At 37.9% G+C, this 15,379-nt stretch overlaps 1 long non-coding RNA gene across 1 annotated transcript; it reads right to left on the bottom strand.

Annotated features, from left to right (window-relative positions):
- Window positions 1–11,999: 11,999 nt before the first annotated feature.
- On the bottom strand, window positions 12,000–14,034 carry LOC135932315 (uncharacterized). Its single transcript, XR_010573413.1, has 3 exons — window positions 13,874–14,034; window positions 12,904–13,067; window positions 12,000–12,581 (listed from the first exon to the last, which is right to left on the bottom strand). It is a non-coding gene; the product is annotated as an uncharacterized LOC135932315 (long non-coding RNA).
- Window positions 14,035–15,379: the final 1,345 nt, after the last annotated feature.

Here is a 15,379-nt window from a genome sequence, read left to right as displayed (position 1 = left end):
AAATGATATTTTTCGCAAAGAAACTGTCTTGTGGTTTTGCAACATGGTGCTGCTGTACATGCACCCGGATTTGCGACATGCTTTACAGTAACTCAAAACAAAGACTGCACCCTCTCCACTCGCTGTTTACAGACTGCATACTTTCCAGATGACCACAGGTCAGGTGGTATATCGTGATATATATCGTTATCGTGATATAAAATAATTCATATCGTGATAAATATTTTTTCCATATCGCCCAGCACTAGTGTAAGGTGTTGTTTTTTATCAAGTGATAAAAGGTAGCATTTTACTAGAAAACAAAAAATATAACAAAGATTCCATTCAAATATTCAAGTATTACAGCAAGTAAGTGAGCGTGCTCCTGTGTTTCTGAAGAGTATGTGTCCTTTATAGTTCATACATAAGGAATCTAAAAGAAGCCATGGAAGAAAAAAACTGAGGCAGGGAGGAAAACATTGGAAAATGAAGGTGAATCTGACCTGTTGCAGGATCATCCCAGTCTCCAGCTGACTGCTGCTGTGCTGTTAAAAGATCATAAAATCTGGGAGCCTCTGCTGCTGCTGTGTATCTGCATGCCACAATGCACAAGAACAAGTCAAACCTGGGTGAGCAGGTGAGGGAGCTGCTCAACTGCCCCTCCTCCTCACTGTTCCCCATGTGCTTCCTTTCCCCTTTCTTAAAGTGTTCTGCAAGTTGTGCATGCATTACATTTGGAGCTGAAGAAAGAATTCATTTGGATGCAAAAGTTCAGCTCCTAAAACATCATGTATAACAGAGTTGGGTTGAAAGCGCTGTAAATAGCCTGAATTGTTTGGTGGGGAAGAGTTTCAGTATATGGTTTAGTGAGTTTCATTGTAATTATGAATCCATGTGCATACTTGCACCTTGGCCATGAGCATATCTGTAGTTTTGACTCACATTGAACATTTAAATGTAAAAAATGATTTTAAGAATTTTCAATGCCTATTTGCCAAAAATGATTTACTGTGCATTTTAAATAAACATTTTCCAACTAATTGAAAGTCAGTTTTTCAATATTTAGGAATCTGTTGAGTGAGACTGAATCACAGCAGCCAGACTCGTTATATCTCTTGTGTTGAAATATAATAATAATAATGGATTGCATTTATATAGCGCTTTTCTAGATACTCAAAGCATAGTGTTTTATTTGTATTAAATATTTATTGCTGTCATTCCCCCAAACTCTTTGGCAGAGAATCGTTGTCTGTGATGGCAGGTTTAGGAGCAGCAGAACTCAAACTGATAGTGCCAGCATGTTCTGCCCTGCGTCATGTTACTGATCCCCAATCATCAAAATTTGATCAAGTCAGTTTAACAGCAGGCTTGTGGAGAGAATACATCAGGGAAAGTTTTCCAATCAAAAGAATAAACTGTGACAGATTACCAGTTGCCTGATTACTAACATTACTTGTGCAACTGAGAGCTGCCATACACATTTGCCAGTTTACAACATGAATATTCTCTCTGTGCTTTTCATCTGTGTTTCTGCTCAGGTTCAGGGGCATCAATAATTTGTGGCTTCAGATCAGCTCCTCACCTCAAATTACACCCACTAAGCCAGTGTTAAAATGGATGGGCTCCCTCACAACAAGCTTAACCACAAGCTGTATATCCCAGCAGTGTTCTAGGTAGAACGCTAAAAGCATTGAGACTACGCATCAGGGGGTTGGCTAGGTCATTCATCAGTAGAGTCCAAAAAGAAAACTACCTTAAGAAAGCAGTGCATAAGCGAATACCTGCATACATCAATAAACTGGCAGTTACTGCTGGTAAAGGTGGTTCCATAAGTTACTGAATCATGGAGTCAACTTATCACAGGACTCTGATCATGGTAAAACCTTATTTTTAAATGGACTATAACTACAATAGCGTCTTTAGAAATATATTTACTTAGAAAGGTAACTCGTTACCAAAGTGTCACACAAGAAACGTCTCATGATGGGTAAAACCACCGAGCTCTCTCAAGACCTTTGCAATCTCATGGTTGCAAAACATACTAATGGCAGTGATTAAAGAAAAAATGTTAAACTTCTGAAGATTTCCTATAGTAAAAGTACCCGGAGTTGTCAGACAAATGTAGATAATATGCACCACAAGCTTGAGCAAGCGGGCTGAAGTCTCTTTGGAGAGTTGGAGGACCATTTCCCCTGAAAAATCATCTTTATTTATTTGTAAAGTGTTTATATAGAGTGATATGTTTCAGAACAACAGATATTTAAATTATTTTCTCATGGTACCATTTATTAGGCAACTTTAACATTTGCATTTTAGAGATCACTTTTGTCGCTCTTTCTTTGGACCAATTAATTGACACTGGTATGCTCCAATGTGACGATTTTGTCTCTCCCATTTTCAGTAAAACCTGTTGAGTAAAATTTGCAGGACAACTTGGTTTAAATCTGTTCACAGATGCCACTCCTGCTTGTCGGGTGGTCGTCCCCATAAACCTCAATGCTGAGGACTTCAGACAGGAACTATGGGACAGTATTCCCAAGATTCCAGTGCAATTTTAGCTCTGCAAAGTTAACGGCCAGTGGCTCATTCTTCCGCTTGAAGAGGAGACACCCAGAAAAACTAGAACCAGAAACCTTCTGGGTCACTCTAATCTTTACATCTGTTTAAATGTTTTCAAATGTTTCACTCAGGTGGTTGATATGGCAATATAATTTATTGTTATTACACTTACTGTAACTCAGTGGCTCTCCAGTCAACAAAAAATTGTCTGAGCCATGTTTTAAAATGTCACTGTTCAGAATAGTAAATGCTGTGATAAGACTTTCAGACATTTCTCTGATCACTCAAGTCTCAGAGAGACAGCAGTGCATGAACATACTCTGCTCAGACCACGCCCCTCTGCAGCCCCCCCGGGCTCCCTATCATTGATTTACTGTAAATAACAGAAATGCAGTAGAGCAGGCTTGAGCTTTGGTATAACAAATTGTAATATGAGCTAAAGTTTGTCCATTTCATAAAACTATTTTTTGGGTAGTGAGCACGTTGTTTCCAATGTGTTCCCTGGTGTTTCCTGGGTTTTTGCTTTTTGGCTTGTTCGGTTGAATTTCTGTTTTTGTTTTTTCTCCTTATTGTTGATTTTGTTATCCTATCGTGAACTTGAATAACTTAATAGTTCTGCATCCCCCAGTTCTATTTGGGTATCTTCTGTGTGGTTCTGCATTCATCCTTTGGTCTGTTTTGGTTTCCTTGGCTTGTTCTCTGTTCTTAGTGTTTCTCATTTGTTTTGTGTTTTGCTTTTTTTTTTTTTTTTTATTCCCCAAATCACTTGTTGTGCAGTTCTGCATGTCCTTTGTCAAACTGTCTGTAACTTTCCCTGTGTGTCGTGTTATCCTGTGATTACTTGTGGACTATGGTTTTGTTTGTTTTCTGTATTGAGTGAGTTTAGGATTTAGTACGACATCTGAAAGAAAAGTTAGTTTTACTGTCTGCCCTGAGACTGGGATTTGGGTCCACGTCTCTGCAAACCATAACAGCTAGAGTAGTTATGAGAATACATTAAATAAGTTCAATATTTATGATGTTAACAAGTCTTGCATTTTCTCACTTTTGTTAAAGGTCATAATTAAGACCTGAGACACTGACTTTTACTGATTTAAGACTTTGTAGTAATGTTTCTGCGATGTTGTCAATTACAGAAGCCAGTGAGGGCTCAACCGGTGGTCAAGTTGTGCAGCCTGAAATGGCAGTGCAAGTATTTTTTGACTGACAGCTGCCTTTGGAATGTAGCACTATAAATGCATTACACTGTCATCATTAATATTGACCATATTGCAGAGTGCTGCCTGACACTGAGACACCTGACCATAGCAGGCGTGATGTCCAGGAGCCAGAGGATATGATATGTTTATAATGAGGTGGAATTTTAAACTTGTAAACTATTTCACAAATCATTATTTATCACAACTGTTGTGCAAACTAATTCTATCAGTCTTATACTTTTTGTGTAGTCTCCATTGATAAATATTTCCCTGTTATTTCCTCTTTTGTCCTTTGTGTGTTGTACTCTCTGTTTTTAGCGTTACTTGGCATTGTCACTGATTTTCACCTGTACCTTGTACAGCACTGTCTACCAGGGACGTTTTTAGCCCATTTTTGCAGGTGCTGAAGCCCCCCCCCCAAAATGAATCAAAGCACCCCCAAAGATTTCTTACTTTTTTTATTGACAATATTTGCTGTTTGTGTGACACACTACTAAAAATATTAAACCATACAGTACTTTGTTGAGATGTAATATTTTAACAACAAAAGTATAGATATTCCCCCCCCCCCCCCCAAATGGTTTGTTCCAGCTCACCTCTCCCCTACTCTGGCTCTAGCGCCCTTTCTGCCAGAGCGATAGTGATGGTAAATTTGATTCTTTTTACTGAATCGAGTTTGAATGAGTCACTCACCAAAGTGAATCGGGTTTTTTGAGTCATTTGAGTCCCTGAGTCAGTTGACCAGAGTGCACTCAAACTTAATTTGTTTCTCTTTTCATGTATATCCTACTGCTAAGATGAGTGATTGAAAAAGAAAAACAACTATTTTTATAGAGCAAAAAAAAGCAAAAAAATTAAGATTTCTAAAGGGAACATTTGTTTTATTTATTTTTATTTTATTGTATTAGTATTTTCCTCAAATGTGTCAAATATATATTTTCTCATCTAAATGTCCACTGAGCTGTGAGCCAGGGGGCGGTAATGTGCCTTAACATTGGTTGCCAACCAAGAAGAAGAAGAAGAAGAAGCTGTGAACCAGGAGGGAGGGGGTGAGTGAGTGGTTGTATCCCAATTCAGGGTCTGCAGCCTTAAAGGCTGCATTTTAAGGCCGATTACGTCACAGCGACATGACGAAGGCTGTCCCAATTCAAAGGCTGCTCGAAATGCGGCCCTCAAATGCGTCCTTCATTTCCCTGAATTTTAAGGATGTGGCGGTGTAGACTTCGTGGCCTAACATATCCCACAATTCGTAGTGCGGCGGTGGGTGTGGGTAATTTTGCCGAAAAAAACGGCTGAAGCGGAGCGGGTGTTGTGCCAAAAACTGATTTCCAATGTTTCTGTGTATTTTTTATTTGTAATATCTTTACGTATGTTGGTAAAGAGACTTCGGTGAAAAGGGTTTACAAAGGGGTTATATATAGAATTAAAAAAATATCTGTTTTTCAACAACTCTGTGTTATTGTACTTACAATATAACCAACCAGTCCTTTATCGCCATAAAATATTTTTACAGAACTATTGTAATATTTGCTCCCATTTCTGCTGTCCTCTTGGCCAACTTACTCTTACAAAAGAGATTTTTAATGTTAATGACATTTTTTAACTGCATAAATAAAGGTTATATAAAAGTCACTGCCAAAAAGTGATTACGGCTTCTACCTTGTTACACGAATGTTGTTTGTGGCTGAAGATGACTTTATGACATCCATGAGGGATGCATTTGACATATGTTTCACATATTGTAGCCCAACAAGTTACTTATAGCAGTTTAAATACGAGCAATCAGTTTTTGGCAAATACCGGAAATCAGTTTTTGGCAGACGATCACTTTTTGGCACAACACTGGCCAAAGAGTAAACATTTAAAAGTAAGTACTGAGTATTATGTCACTTATTTATGTGCAAATGTTTAATAATGAATAACATTAAAACATTACTGTTGGTTAACAATCTAAATATGCATATGTACGGACAAATACATTTAAAAAACAAGAAAATTATGTTTTATTACATTACAGTGATTTTACGTTAATTTACATTTGAAATGTGAAATCACAGTCTATATATGTAAATTTAATGATATTCTAGAAGAACAGAACAAAATTGTAAAATACACAGTAAAATACTTTTATATTAGGACTTTTTCTTACAGTGTAGGTAATGTTCAAATAATTGTATCATTCCAGTGTTTTCAGTGTGGGAGAAAGTACTCAAATATTGTTCGTTTAATTTGTTGTCATTATTACATTTGGCTCAATGCTTACATATATGTGTAAAAAGAAAATGTACGAGCTGTGAAAACTGTTTCTGATAGAATGAAGAGTAGACTGATATATGAAATATTCCTTTATTGGGTGAGAAAATCAGACCATGTCATAACTGCTTTAAGTCATACAGAATAGATATCAGAGCCTTAAACAGGCTGACTTCTGCTAAATGGGTCAAACTGGGCAGAAAGTCTACAAACACATAACATCCTTATAGAATATGATGTAACACTATAGATCAACTTACCTCAGAATATATAAAGCATATAAACAATTACAGCAATATGATGCAACAAACACAGCAGTGCTACTAATCCAAAATACTCAAAGCTTCATAGAACTGAAACAAACATTTATTTTTAGCTCCATTCTGCTGCTGATACATACTTTAGGTTTCTGAATATTAAACTTGTTGCTGCCTTTCATAGTGATAGATTGTTGCAATCCTGTTTTTGTCCTTCTGCCTGCAGCCTTATGACGGTTTTCTTTTGTGTTTTATCTTGGCAAATGTTTTATCTGCAGTCCTCCATTTGGGAGTTCTTCCTGCTATGAAATAAGATGCTGTTATTCCATTGCAGACCACACTAATTGCTTCCAGGTGATTGGTTATTCTCATCTATTCTGCACCAATCCTTGTCACAGATGTTATTTGTAAACTAATCCCACTATGCAAACGGATGTCTTTAAAGCATAATCAAGCAAACAAACGACAGAATGCTTATGCTGAAACAAGTGGAGACCTTAACTTTGATCAAAATACAGTTTTGCTCTATTCAAAATGATGCCACTGTACAAAATAATGCCTTCAATTTTAACAATATTATTGTGAAGAACAGACCCAACACACACAGTCTTTCCGTGCTCAAGTGGGGCTTTAACACTGTTTTTGTACTGGGTACTCAGGAAACAGGCACTCCTTAGCTGCTGCAACCAACTGCTCCTCTGACTCCACTGTCACTAAATGCACAGCGAGTGGAAAAGGATCATTAGGCTGAGCACACGCACCTGCCTCTCTGGCACACTTAGCGCTGCCCTGAGAGCTCACTGTGCCACCCCTCCAAGCCAGAGACCACACCCCTGCCACAATTATTAACAGCGTCTCAACAATATTTTTGCCCTTTGAAAATGCATGTGTAAAAACCATCTATGCAGTTTGGAATCAGACCTGTATGAGTAATATATATATTGGCCTCTAGAGGGCACCCACATGTCAACCAAAGTACTCAATGTAAGACTCAGAATTCTACATGCTGACACACATTCACGAGTGAGGAGGGAGCATATGAGAAAATATTTTAATGTAAAGAAATGGAAAAAAGTGTCCCTTGTATTCTTGTATTATGCTTATTATTATTATTATTATTATTGTTATTATTATTGTATTTTTTATTTCTGAGTCAAACCACAAGACTAGAAATGTGTGGAAATCCTGTGTGACGTAACATCTTCACTGTCAGTACACAACTGTGAACAGACTTGGATCTGGCCTTTTCTTTAACTCGATACAACCGGCAAACGTTCTACAAACACTCAACTCCGTCCCACTCTTTACTTGAAGCAGCTAAAGGGGAGTTAATGTTCTTCTTCTGAGTTTGTCCAATGAACATATCTTGAAGTTAGTCATTTAAAATCTCACCTTACCCCCCCCCCATGTGTGACTTTAGTTAAACCACCCTTCATCCAGTTGTAAAAACAAACATTGTAGAAGGTGGCTGTGTCCTTTCACATTAATGAAAAGGGAAAATACAGCTCATTTGTAGAGTGATGGATCTATAAACATTTGCCATCTATGTAATCCTGACACGATCTTTGCAATAACTGAGGCTTAAAAATGTAGGCCAGACAGTGACGTTTCATTTCAGCTATTTCGGTTCCTTGTTGGCAGAGTCAGATAGCATGAATGTGAGGAGGCTTGGAGTGATGAGAACAGGCAGGCAGGTGAGTTTTCTGAGGTCAGGATGAATGAACCTAGAACACGGGGAGAAAAATACCAGCAGAAGATACTCAACACAAGGCAAAGAACATGGGAGTGACAGGCGATGAGCTAAAGGGAATTATTATTAGATGTCAAACAGGTGTGGCAGCCTGTGATCCACAGGGAACAGGTTCATTGTCAGTATCACTACTACTATTATCAACACCACGTGACCCAAAGCTACGCCTATCCACAACAGTCAGCCTTGTTGCAGGCATGTTTAACACAGATTTTAGCTTCATATCAACACAACAAGGAAAAAAGAAAAATGGGAAAATAATACAGCAGGGATCATTTAGATAACTTCTGAAAGTTAATGTTTGGTTTATTTCAGTGTTTGATTTGTTCCTAAGTAAATCGGTTTGCCTGAGATTAAAGTTGAGCTTCATATCTGGACCGTTTTATTTAATACTGAAGTCTTACTTGGAGAGCTGTCAGTCTATTTTGAATTTCACCCTTCAAATTATGAAAATGTTTCCTCCCGAATTTAAATATTTTTTTATGTTAGATTTAATTCAGAGTTAGCTGTTTAAATAAGAACAGAACATTTTACATCAGGGGATATGACGGCACACTTTGGGTGTCACTATCCCCCATTGTCCATCATTACGTTCGTTGCAGAGAAACAAGCACAGGGCTCTCATTGATTTAGCATTATGGTGAATTATATATTTTCATGTACTTTACATCTGTTTTGTAGTTGTGTGTCTTACTTTGAAATAAATATTTAGGCGTTACCATATCGGGCAGAGAGGAGGATGTTACTCTCAGTGTTGTTACCGCATTTCAGGAGGACACTTCTAATAAAGTTACACAGTTACACAGTGAATTTGTGTTGATTATTATATTTACAAAATACCACTGTTTTTGTTTTGGTTGTATCATTTTATTTTATTGTATTTATTTAAAACATTAAAGCCGGTCCATGAAAATATTGTCTGACATTAAACCGTTCTGTGGCACAAAAAAGGTTGAGGACCGCTGATCTGAGTGACTTATATATTATGTTTAACCCAAGTAGCGAAAGACCACGGGGGTTTTGAAAACGATGTGCCGGGAGCCGCGCCTTGACCACCCGGTCAAGGCACCCCAATTGAGGAAGAGCAAGTCATCTGCCGATCAGAAGGTTGGGGGTTCGATCCCTGGTTCCCCCAATTTTCATGCCAAATATCCTTGGGCAAGATACTAACCGCGACTTGCTCTCCGATGCATCCACCGGCGTATGAATGATAGTTAGAAAGCACGAAGTATAGATAATAGTGCTTGTGTGTATGGGGTGACTGCGGTGTGTTGTATAGAGCGCTTTGAGTACCCCAGGAGAGTGGAAAAGCGCTATATAAGAATCAGTCCATTACCATTTAGCTGGTGGGTAACAGGCATCTCCGAAAACGTTAGAGCACTTTTGCAAATATGTGATGTCTTGATAAATCGAGCAGGTATTTGAAGTTTACACAGCACCATTCTCACATGAAAATATCTTAAAAGTTTATTTTGTGACCCAGAAAGAGTAATATTTCAAACTCCGCCACTCTGTGTTCCTCCGCCACTGCCTCGTTTGAGTTTTGGACAAAATGCATTCTGGGATATTGCATTTCGTCATTTCGAGCTGACTGGAGACCAAAACAGCCAATCAGAAATTTTTACATCCAAGTCTGTGATTGGCTGGTTTTGTGGCACAAATATAACGGTGTACAGAAAGAGTTGAACGCGCACGGGCAGAAATGTTGAGAGCGCGAGCAACACATACAAAAACTGCAAAAACTGAGCGAGAGGGGCTGCTACTGTGTGTGTGGATAATAGCAAACACTGAAATACATTTTTTGCACGCAGCAATGAATTTTGTTCACTCAAATTTAGCTTTTCTTCGCTCAAAATAAATTTCTCCTCAAAATGCAACACTTGCACCTGCAAATTTTTTTACGTGCACTCAATTTTTTTTTATGTGCGCTCAGAATAGTGGCACAAAAATAACGCCATATATTATGGAGGACCACAAGAGCCACGCGCATCGAAATAAAAATTTCTGTACTTTAATAATGAAATGTAGAATAAATTCTGCAATTGTAAATTCATTTTTGAATTCCAATTTAATAAACTGCAGTTCAAAATCCTTTTTCCACTTGCAATTTAATAAACTGCAGTTCAAAATCCTTTTTCCACTTGCAATTTAATAAACTGCAGTTCAAAATCCTTTTTCCACTTGCAATTTAATAAACTACAGTTCAAAATCCTTTTTCCACTTGCAATTTAATAAACTGCAGTTCAAAATCCATTTCCCTTTCCTGTTCGCTCCGGGATTAGCTGCTGGATTAGCTGCTGGATTAGCTGCTGGATTAGCTCTTCGATTAACAACTTGCTGGAGGCTATTCAAATTAGCCACACCGTGGGATGTAAGGAGCTCTCTGATTGGTTGGTCAGACACAGGCTGTCTACCAGCCTGGATTTTTCTAGCTCGTAGCTTCTCCCTGCTACGAAGCGTGTGTGCTTGTACAAAGGCCGTTCAGCCTCGGGATTTACACTCAGCTCGACACGGATATGTGAAGAATGAAGGGACCCTGCAGCGAAACGGAGAGCCAACCTCTGACTGAGTGCCTGTTTTCACAGTCTGACCACCTGTTGAAGGTAACGCGCTAACATGGCTAACGCTAGCATCACCACACGTAGCTCCGTTATTTTAAAGTCATCTTAGCTAATGAAAGTTTTACGTCGCAGCTATATGAGCTAGCTACGTGTTTTGTAAGCTGCTGTGCTCTTCACAAATAAAGCTGGAAGCAGCTCAGACTGTTAGAACCAGCACTGAGCCCTGTTACATTTATACAGTGTTAGAGCAATGGCTGCAACCTACAGCCTTTAAACTAGCGATTACAATGCTGACAGTAAACTCGTCAGTCCAGATGTTACCACATTACTTTGTGATACTTAGAGTTAAAACAACTGAGACAGGCTGATTAAAATAACAGCTGTCAGTTCTCTCATTCCTTATATCAAGACTGGAGATCACACTACTGATTTCAGTTCATTTAATATGTGAGAGCACAAATTCATTCTCAACTGGACATAAATGATGATCAAAGGTTGTATATATGATGAATTCATCAAATCCCAGCCTCTAACACAGTGCGCTGAATCTTAGCTTTGAATGTCCAGTATATTCTAATCAGTGCAATGTAAGCATTCACTGAACCTACAGTATCTACACCTGTGTGGTAAATGTGTGGTAAAGATACAGATAATGAAATTTAATTATTAATACAATATACATCATGAGAAACAAAAGCTGAAATTGATTCAGTTTAGTACTTTTCTCTGTATGCTCTGTGATTATAAAGGCCTTATATTCTGTGATATATACTGTAAATGATTTTCACAGAAGTCTTAAAGTACTTAAATCACTGCTGATAGTCTGGTTGTTTATATTTTCACGTTTTTGTGTCTGTAGGGCTGTTTGATGACGATTTGGACTCCTCTGGGAGATGAGGACACACCCACATCTGTTCCATACTGCAGCTATGGATGGTGTTACAGCTCTGAGTCAGCTTTGGGCCATCAGACGCACACACTGGAAAACCAGCACCTGGACTTCATGCAGGAGAGACGGCCTCAGTGATGATGGACTCTGCATCCTCTACCTCACCTCCTAATCTCTTTCTTCTTTAACACATAATTAAAATCACTACAAAAGAGTGTAAACTTACTGAGTAAGTCTCTAACTTGTACACATTTGTACTTTTACTTGTTTTATGAGTTATTTTTAAGAAGAGTAAAGTTATTCACATAAAGTCTTTATTCTTCTGTATTTATTCTTTTGTATCATGTACCACAGTCATACTGAACTTTACAGACCTGGTGAATTGGAGAAAAAAAAAAAACCACACACACACATATATTTTTTTTATATATATATATATATATATATATATATATATATATATATCAGCTTCAGCAGTATTTCGATTCATCTTATGAATTCCAGTCTAATGTCATTTCACTGAGTTCAGTTTTGGTCTTAAACCCCAGAGAATACCACCTGGTTCAACAATCTTTCTATCTGATTATTGGCAAAATGTTTTCTTCTGAGAGATGCTCCTGAGGCTGAAATTGAGCCCAGAGAAACAACAACAAAGTTTAGTTCCTCTGGATTTTCCATGGAAAATTGTTTTATCACTCATCCAGGTGACTTCTCCAGTGTCACGGATGAGTGATGAATGTATCTCCCACTGGAAACCATTGTGTCCAGTTAAAGTCCTTCGGTTTTTTTAAGGAGAGTTGTTAGATGCTGTGCTCGTGAGGACAATGGGTTTTAACTTGCTGCACAACACAAAGCTGCTATACTGGATCAACGATCAAAACACTTAATTGAGCAGAATTAAGTCAAAATGTAATATCCTCATATGATGCCAGAAAGGGACAGATTTCTGGCTGGTCTTAATGAGTGGTCGTTGCTCTCTCGTTTTCTCTGGAATTGCTGCACGGAGGATGTAACACCCATGATAAGCGCTGAGGTTTGTGTCCTTGTCAGGAATTAGCCATCCTCAGCTTCCAGGTTAGGAAAAGTGGAACCAGAAGATATTCAAATGCATCTCCTCACAGCTGCTGATTAATTCTACAAAAAACAAAGTTTGTTAAAAACATTTGCAGGTGAATCACCACTGATTTATCAGTGCCATCCATTTACTCAAAAATTACTGACAAGTGGATAACTAGAATATATAGTTTATAATTTCAAAAATGTCCTGTACAAAATGAACTATATGACAAATGTGGTGCTTGTGGAATTTTTAACAAGGACCCTACAAAACTTTACTCATGCTGCCAAACTTTTGACAGCTAGGTGTGCAGTTCCTGCTTTAAATGCATCCACTTTTAAGCTTAAGGAATCTAAGTGATAAGAGGCCAGAAATGTTTGAACTAGCTTATGAACCTACATCACTGAGGCCGTCTCTCCTGCATGAAGGTGCTGGTTTTCCAGTGTGTGCGTCTGATGGCCCAAAGCTGACTCAGAGCTGTAACACCATCCATGGCTGCAGTATGGAACAGATGTGGGTGTGTCCTCATCTCCCAGAGGAGTCCAAATCGTCATCAAACAGCCCTACAGACACAAAAACGTGAAAATATAAACAACCAGACTATCAGCAGTGATTTAAGTACTTTAAGACCTCTGTGAAAATCATTTACAGTATATATCACAGAATTTAAGGCCTTTATAATCACAGAACATACAGAGAAAAGTACTAAACTGAATCAATTTCAGCTTTCATTTTTCATGATGTATATTGTATTAATAATTAAACTTCATTATCTGTATCTTTACCACACAGGTGTAGCTACTGTAGGTTCAGTGAATGCTTAAATTGCACTGATTAGAATATACTGGACATTCAAAGCTAAGATTCAGCGCACTGTGTTAGAGGCTGGGATTTGATGAATTCATCATATATACAACCTTTGATCATCATTTATGTCCAGTTGAGAATGAATCTGTGCACTCACATATTAAATGAACTGAAATCAGTAGTGTGATCTCCAGTCTTGATATAAGGAATGAGAGAACTGACAGCTGTTATTTTAATCAGCCTGTCTCAGTTGTTTTAACTCTAAGTATCACAAAGTAATGTGGTAACATCTGGACTGACGAGTTTACTGTCAGCATTTTAATCGCTAGTTTAAAGGCTGTAGGTTGCAGCCATTGCTCTAACACTGTATAAATGTAACAGGCCTCAGTGCTGGTTCTAACAGTCTGAGCTGCTTCCAGCTTTATTTGTGAAGAGCACAGCAGCTTACAAAACACGCAGCGAGCTCGTACAGCTGCGACGTAAAACCTTCATAAACTAAGATGTCCTTAAAATAACGGAGCTATGTGCGGTGATGCTAGCGTTAGCCATGTTAGCACGTTACCTTCAACAGGTGGTCAGACTGCGTAAACAGGCACTCAGTCAGAGGTTGGCTCTCCGTTTCGCTGCAGGGTCCCTTCATTCTTCACATATCCGTGTCGAGCCGAGTGTAAATCCCGAGGCTGAACGGCCTTTGTACAAGCACACACGCTTCTTAGCAGGGAGAAGCTACGAGCTAGAAAAATCCAGGCTGGCAGACAGCCTGTGTCTGACCAACCAATCAGAGAGCTCCTTACATCCCACGGTGTGGCTAATTTGAACAGCCTCCAGCAAGTTGTTAATCGAAGAGCTAATCCAACAGCTAATCCAGCACCTAATCCCGGAGCGAACAGGAAAGGGAAATGGATTTTGAACTGCAGTTTATTAAATTGCAAATGGAAAAAGGATTTTGAACTGCAGTTTATTAAAGTGCAAATGGAAAAAGGATTTTGAACTGCAGTTTATTAAAGTGCAAATGGAAAAAGGATTTTGAACTGCAGTTTATTAAAGTGCAAATGGAAAAAGGATTTTGAACTGCAGTTTATTAAAGTGCAAGTGGAAAAAGGATTTTGAAATGCAGTTTATTAAAGTGCAAATGGAAAAAGGATTTTTAACTGCAGTTTATTAAATTGCAATTCAAAAATGTTTTTTGAAATGCAATTGGAAAAAGGATTTTGAAATGCAGTTTATTAAATTGCAATTGGAAAAAGGATTTTGAAATGCAGTTTATTAAATTGGAATTCAAAAATGAATTTACAATTGCAGAATTTATTCTACAATTCATTATTAAAGCACAGAAATTTTTATTTCGATGCGCGTGGCTCTTGTGGTCCTCCATAATATATGTCCGCATTGCAATGCATCACAATTGTAAATCATTATACGATTAATTGTGTCAGCTCTATTAAATGTAAGATTGTATATTTGCTGGATACATGTGTATTTGTTTTTGAAATGGGCAGTTTGCTTTATTGTGCTTTGTATTTGCTTTCAGACTGCGGGGAAAGAAGGCTAATCTACACCGAGCATCTGAAGAACAACATGCAAGTCCTCAAACACATTGGATCCAAAACCTGATCCAGTTCCTCCGACACCATCAGAGACTGTTTTGAAAGCCCTCTACTATCAAGTCTGGATAAAAAGAAACTTTGTCAACCACTGCAAGTATCAAGTGTTTTAAATTTTATTTGACTGTTTATTATGCACTTATTTGTTTTTGGTTGCATTAAGTTTGATATTAACAAGATCAGTGCCTTTTTAGTCATTAATTTGATTATTTAATATTAACTGTTTAATTTAATCATTGTCTCTACTGGTTTTTCATTAATGTTTCTAGCAAATTATAACAAAAAGTCATAGAATGTAAATTTTATGCCAATCAGCCCTGTTATGTTTATTACCTCATTTATTGGACCTTAATTTTTTAGATGATATTCTGGCTACAACAGCTGCCAGTAATTTACTGTAAATATGAACTTTTGAATAAAAAACATGTTTTGTATTATACAGCTCTTCTGTGCTTTGTCAATAG

Source organism: Pelmatolapia mariae, linkage group LG23, assembly GCF_036321145.2.
Source record: "Pelmatolapia mariae isolate MD_Pm_ZW linkage group LG23, Pm_UMD_F_2, whole genome shotgun sequence".
Classification (NCBI taxonomy): Eukaryota; Metazoa; Chordata; class Actinopteri; order Cichliformes; family Cichlidae; genus Pelmatolapia; species Pelmatolapia mariae.
The sequence above is the reverse complement of the archived record's forward strand: the minus strand, read 5'-3'. Positions and strand labels throughout refer to the sequence as shown.